Below are 6,404 nucleotides of genomic sequence, written 5' to 3'. Positions count from 1 at the left end.
CAAATTCAGAGTCCCATAGCCTGAAAGTTAAACACAAAGAGAGTGAAAAAGTGAAATACTAATGCAAACCTATGATAGTATTATGGGGCTGATAAACGCTAATACATTGTGGTTGACCTGGCAGGTAACTTAACTTACTCATGTGGGCCTATCCCAGTGCAATTCAGGGAGCGCATCCCATTCCTCATCTCTTTTTTTTAACTCCTCTGTCCTGTGAATATGCTGCTGGAGAATCTCCCAGTCAGTCATAGAATCATAGAATGGTTTGGGTTGGAAAGGACCTTAAGATCACCTAGTTCCAACCCCCCTTACGCAGGCAGGGATGCCTTGCACTAGATCATGCCACCCAAGGCTTTGTCCAACATGCCTGGCAGTACACGGTGCAGACAAAGTGCTTCTCACTTCGGGTTCCAGAAGCCCTGCCCAGCCTTCAGAGATGGCTGTGCATGACCAGTATGAACCAGGAGATCTATGACTGCCATGAAGAGTTGGCTGTTGGGCATCTGCCTGCCCCTTGTTCTCAGCAGCCTGCAAGAGGCACTTGGTGTTTGTTTTTTAGGAAGGTTCAGTGCCACACGCCATGGCTGGCATGCAGGAATGTTTCCAGGTATGGGAGGCTCTGCCGGTGTGATGGCAGCGAGGGAGGGAGCCTTGAGGGCACTGGGGCTAGTGCCACCACTTCTTGGTGATGGCTGCATCGTGCCTTAGGCAACACCAGTTTCTGACCTCCTCTTCTGCCATTCTGACAACACTGCCAATGTTTCAAATTTTTCCAGGAAAAATTGGATCTATTTTTCCTTTTTTGTGGTGGTGAAGTAGAAATTGCATCACTATGTTTGTGACAGTCCAGCTGTGAAACAGCACAGGGAGGAAAATCTCATGATGGGGAAAATGAGGAGGGGCTCTACAGATGACTGAGGCAAACCTCCTGCCAGTAAGGGAGAAGGATTGCTCCCTGCGGCAGGACAAGTCCCAGGGGGTAATAAAGCAGCGTTTCTGCAGACATTTCTTCAGACAGAAATGGATGTAGCCACACATGCTCATGTTCTTTTTTTCGTAGAAGATTGTTATAATAGTATGAAATTCAACAATATTGGCAAGAAACTGGTTTTTATGTCATTTCCCCCGTCATCTTTTTTATTAGGTTAAAAGCATGATTGATAAAAGTAACTTCATTGAGATCACATTCTCAGCTGCAACATGGGCAGAGGTCATTGCTGTTATTAGACCTGCTTGTGTGGTTGCAGAACGGACAAAGCTTTGGGTATAAGGGCTGTTCTTGATGTCTGAAACTGAAGCAGGGATCTTTGGGCTAAATATTTGGCCCCAGATGAGCAGCCACCATGGTGGTTCCTACCTGGGGAGGAGAGGCTCAGTGCGGGCCAAGGATCTGGCCAGCCTGGTAGGATGAGGCAGGAGGAAATACCACCCTGAGACTTGGGAGGGGAAGTCTCACACACAACCCGTGAATGACGTGGGCAAAGCCATGGAAAATACCAAATAATGAGGTGAACAAGTTGGTTGTCGGTGATACACCAACAGGCTCTGACTGCACCCATGTCTGGTGGCCAAGCCCACTGTGCCAAAGCTGAGGTGGGGAAAAACTTCTGGGTGTCCAGAAAGGAAGGAAAAATGGCTGAAATGAGCCCTGATGGAGCGGTGGGAGTGTCATGGGGTTGGTGCATTCAGGTCTAGTGTCTGCTCCTCAGGAAGGGGATTTAGAAGTCAGAAGGTGTCCAGAAAACAGCCTTGAGAGTAACCAGAGATAAAGCAAACCTGCCCCAAGGCATGACGGTTAGGAAGGCAGTCTCATTTATCCAGGCTAACCTTCCATGCTCTGTGGGCTGCCTAGCAGAGGAAGCCCACAGCTCCAGCTAAAGGAAGGGAAGGGAAGGTGACATGAAGGGCAGCAGCAGGAAGCAGAGGTTGGATTATTTCAGGCTGAAATATGGTCCAGAATTGTGCAGGCAATGAACCATCAGAACAACCAGTCCCAGGAAAGGGTTGGTGCTGTGCTATGGCAAGACAAGATTTGGTTTTTTTTGAGAGAGAGATGTCAAATCAGGAGACATAATCTTGATATGGATGGGTGAGATTTTTGGTCTGGTTTCAAAAAAGGTCTGGCTGTGTTATCTCCTGTCCATTAAATCCCACAAGCCTGCTGATGGCTTGGGGTTGCAGATGCCAGTAGCTCTCCTGTGGGATGCAGCTCCCTGGGACAGAGGGACAGACTGGGAAGGATTTGTCCCAGGTGAACTGAGCAGACGGGCTGGCTTTACCTTGCTGTGCTTTGCCCTTGTCTTCCACCTGGGAAGAAGATGGGCTCTGTGGAGCCTTTGGGGGACATGCCCATGAGCAAAGCCAGCACTTGGCTCTTCTGTCTTCATAGGGTCAGTGCTGTCTTTCACTACTATTTCTTGGGATTTTAATTTTCAGTACCTAAGCAGGTGCTAAAAAGCATCCAAAATGTGACACAGATAGTTATTTCCTTAAAATGTAATTTCTGCCATATTTATCTAAAATTAGACATTTGTAACAACTTACATTTGAAGCTTCTATCACTCCAGGTGAAGTTTCAGGCTGTTTTATTTGCAATGTAAGCCACTGTTGCAAGACGTTGCATTATAAAGCCTGTATGTCCTGAGTGTATGTGGCAGCAAATCATGACCTGACATCATGTAAGGCATCTTAACTTCTCATTGCTTTCCTTCTGTGGAGTGAGGCAAGAAAGAGTTGTCAGTAATAATTTCCTGAGTGATTTTTAAAAACCCGTGACTCCTTCCCTTATTAGTTTTAATAAACTCACTGCTCCCTAAGCTTGCTAGGAAAATTATTACCTATCAGCAAGACAGAAGACAAACATATGAGCTATTGACAGCAGCGGATAGTAAGCCCCTCATGATGGCTATTAAGAGACAAGCATTACCTTTTTTCCACAGCCTACCTGAAATTAAGTTCTTTTTGAACACCGGTGCTCTGCCGAGCCCTGGGAGTTCACATCAGACAATTTCAGCGTGTCCATACGCAGGTGGTTTGCAAGGGTGTGATTTGGCTGAATCCCTGGGCAGATATAATCCTTCCGGGACCCTGCTCCTGCTCCTGCATCCACTGGAAGCATTGCATCCATATGCCATCCTCTCCCTGAAGTATCTCCCCTTCCTGAGAGCACCAGGAGCAGGGCCTGGCCCTGGGGATGGTAAAGGTTTTGTGATTAGCAATCTACTGAGCTTTCTCATTAGGCAGGTTCATGTGACACAGCATTTCCAGATCCTCATATAGAAATCCTGATAGTCAGAAAAGGATGTGTAAGCCTTCCCCTCTGCCATAGCTGTGCTAGTTTGTGAAGACAAGAAATGCCACAAGCAGGATGAATAACATCGAAGTATGCTCTGTACTTCCTGTTTTCAGCCAGGACACTGCTTTTCCCCCTAGCACTTCTGCAGACACATCTCTCTAAGAGGGCAGTGCAAAGGCAGGGATGGGGAGGAATAGTCATGTCCTTCTGGGCAATACGTGGAACAGCCTGATGGAAGGCACAATAACCCTATGCCAGGAATGGGGAGAGCAGTGGGACGTTGTGCCAGAGGTGCTGGTGAGCAGAGGGTGCCTGCACAGAGGGATGCCTCCCTTGGGCTTGTGGCTTGGTGTCATCAGGCCTGCTCCAGAGTGGGAAATATAAAAGACATCTTATACACCAGAAGTGTTTATGATAAATACCAGGTTTGTCCAAAATGGAAGACAAGGAAATACTAAAATCCACTGGTTTGCTCCAGTGGGTGTAGCCAGCCAGGAAGTCACAGGCTGGCATGCAAGCATGTCCCCACACCACTAGTGGAGGGCCTGGGCAGGCACTGGTGCTGTCTCCATACTGTCTCATGGCTATTATCATGCAGCTGGAGTTTAACATGACACAAATGATTCCCAGCATTTTATGAAGTGTAACTTTTTCTAACCTTGGTAAAAAATACAGGCATAATGCAGACATCCCACTGTTTGCAGACAAAGGAAGGGGACAAGAATAATTCAGATTTTGGGAGCTGATAGGCTAAATTTACAGTTGCGTGTGGTCACGCTGCTACTGATGCTTGAGTTTCCAATTGCTGGTAATAGACTGGGGAAAAAAAGATAATGTGTTTGATCGATCAGCATGGACAAATTTCATTTAGGAGATCAATAACAGTTTATACTTGACAGAGCGGAGGGACCACATTTATTTTTCCCTTTGATTGAATAAATGTTTTCAATGAAACTGCAAATGTAAAGCAATCCTAACCATTTCTTAACTTGAGGCACAGCTTTCTGCTCCAGTGTTATTGCAAGCAATGTGTATTTAAAACTAATATACAGCACAACGGATAGCCAGAGGCTGGAACTGCTGAATGAAACTAATGTGCAGTTTATTAAAACAGAAGACATGGAAAGTGCACAGGCTAGTTTTCCTGACTCCCAGCAATGTGAAATACCAGAAAGAGACATCACTTGGGCACATTTTTCAAGGGTGGATAGGAAAGGGAAGATTTTTTTTTTTGTGAGATTTTTTCTTTTTTTCTGTACCAAAGCATAATTTCTTCAAGCCTCTGAGAAGATATGTAGGAGGGTAAACACGCAAGAGAAAACAGCTATGTCTCCACTAACATATGCTGACTCTTCTCCCAAGCAGCCACCACATCTCCACGCTCTCCTGCAGCAGCATGAGAGACCAAGGGTCCGGGCCAGGGACTGCCCAGGGCAGGTTGCAGATCCAGCTTCTCCCTTTGGCATGGTATTTATTGCCCATGTGAACTTGTAGGTGTGCACTGCTAGCTAGGAACACACAGCACAGCCCTGCTCAACCACAGAAGCAGCTCAGGTACCTGCAACCCTTGCACGGGCTTTTCCCATCAATGGCGACCACTCTGGGTGGTGTGGTGACATCCCACCTTGTCAGACATACCCATCACCAGCTGGGCACCACCTCAAAAACATCTGCCTTTTCTGCCCAATAGGCAGAGAATGCTCCAGCATCTTCAAAATCCTCAAAAATTCCCCCTTGGAGCAGACCCACTCAGGCAGAGCAGGCAGAGCCAGTGTGTGGCTGGTCCCAGCCCCTTGGCCAGCCTTTGAGGGGGAGTCATACATCCCTGTCTGCTCCATCTTCCCCTCTTGCTGGGGCTGGAGGCACAGGACATGGCCTCAGGAGGATTATCTGGGTATTACTAGAGGACTGCTGGCTTACCACAGACCCAGAGGTTTGCTGTGGGTCTCTGGGGTTTAACTTCTGCAAGGGAAGCTTTTAATTCACTGTAAGGAGCGTGACAGCCAAAGCAACAGGTGAGCAGGTGCTTCTGATGTGCGTGCCTGCAGACACTCAAGGTGAATGCATGTGCTCTGCAGACCCTGCCAGTGGCTATACATCAGAATTGTTCCTGCTGGGCCTGTTTCACTCAGCAACATACAGTGGTCTTGCAGAAGTGTTCCTGAGCACGGATTCATTAAATAATGCACTTTGTGATCACAATAATTAACACTGATTTTAGCTTTCCTACTCAAGGGATTTCTCATCTCCCTCCCTGTAGGTTTGGGTAGGCTGAAGGAAAACTTGCAATAATTGGCCTTTTTTGATCAATATAAGACCTGGAGCAGGACATGGGCTTAGCAGGAAGACCCTGCTGACCAAAGACCAAAGCTACACAGGACTTCCAGGTGCAGCTGCTTTTACAGGGGAAGTCAGTTTTGTATGGGGTTCTTTCCTGTTAATGCAGAATTTCCCCCCCTTTTTGTTGTTATGCTTTATGAACTCTCTTAGAGAGGCTTAAAATCAAATTTGGCTGGTAGCGGATAGTAATTAAGTTCCAGATGACGCAGATAATAACTTTCCCTCGCAATATGGAGCAAATGCCAATAACAAATGCAGCTAGTTTCTAGCTCCAGATGCATCAGATTGTTTCGTTAGCTGACTTGCTCATCAAGGCGAGAGAGCTGAAATAGCGAGAAGCCTGTTTCAGAAAGGGATCTGTGGCCCGATGATTATTTTAGGCATGCAGCTTGGAATTGTTTAAAATGCATATTGTCTGTGTACATTTCAATAAGGCAAATGCCAAGTATGAATGCCGTAGGGCTCCTTGTATGTCAGATGATTAAGTCTTCAAGACTTGCAGCCATAGGGTCATTATTGATGGTACTTCCAGGTCATTGTGTGCACAGCAAAGTTAGAGGCAATGGTTGACCTTTTGACAGCACTGCAGGGTAACAGAGCTTTGGAAGACATAAATAACCATTTCTAATTTGTTTCTGTGAGGGGTATTTATTTAAAAATGCAAATATATTATAACATATGTGACTTAAGGATATTCAGATGGGAAAGCAGAATGCATTTCCTGCCATTCTTTTTCCCCAGTGAATTTCCAAATGAAATGCTTAATGGG

This window comes from Neopsephotus bourkii, unplaced genomic scaffold (genome assembly GCF_033783945.1).
Source record: "Neopsephotus bourkii isolate Nb327-2 ecotype Australia unplaced genomic scaffold, CSIRO-AGI_Nbou_v1 NB_1181, whole genome shotgun sequence".
NCBI lineage: Eukaryota > Metazoa > Chordata > Aves > Psittaciformes > Psittacidae > Neopsephotus > Neopsephotus bourkii.
Note: the sequence above shows the minus strand (reverse complement) of the source record.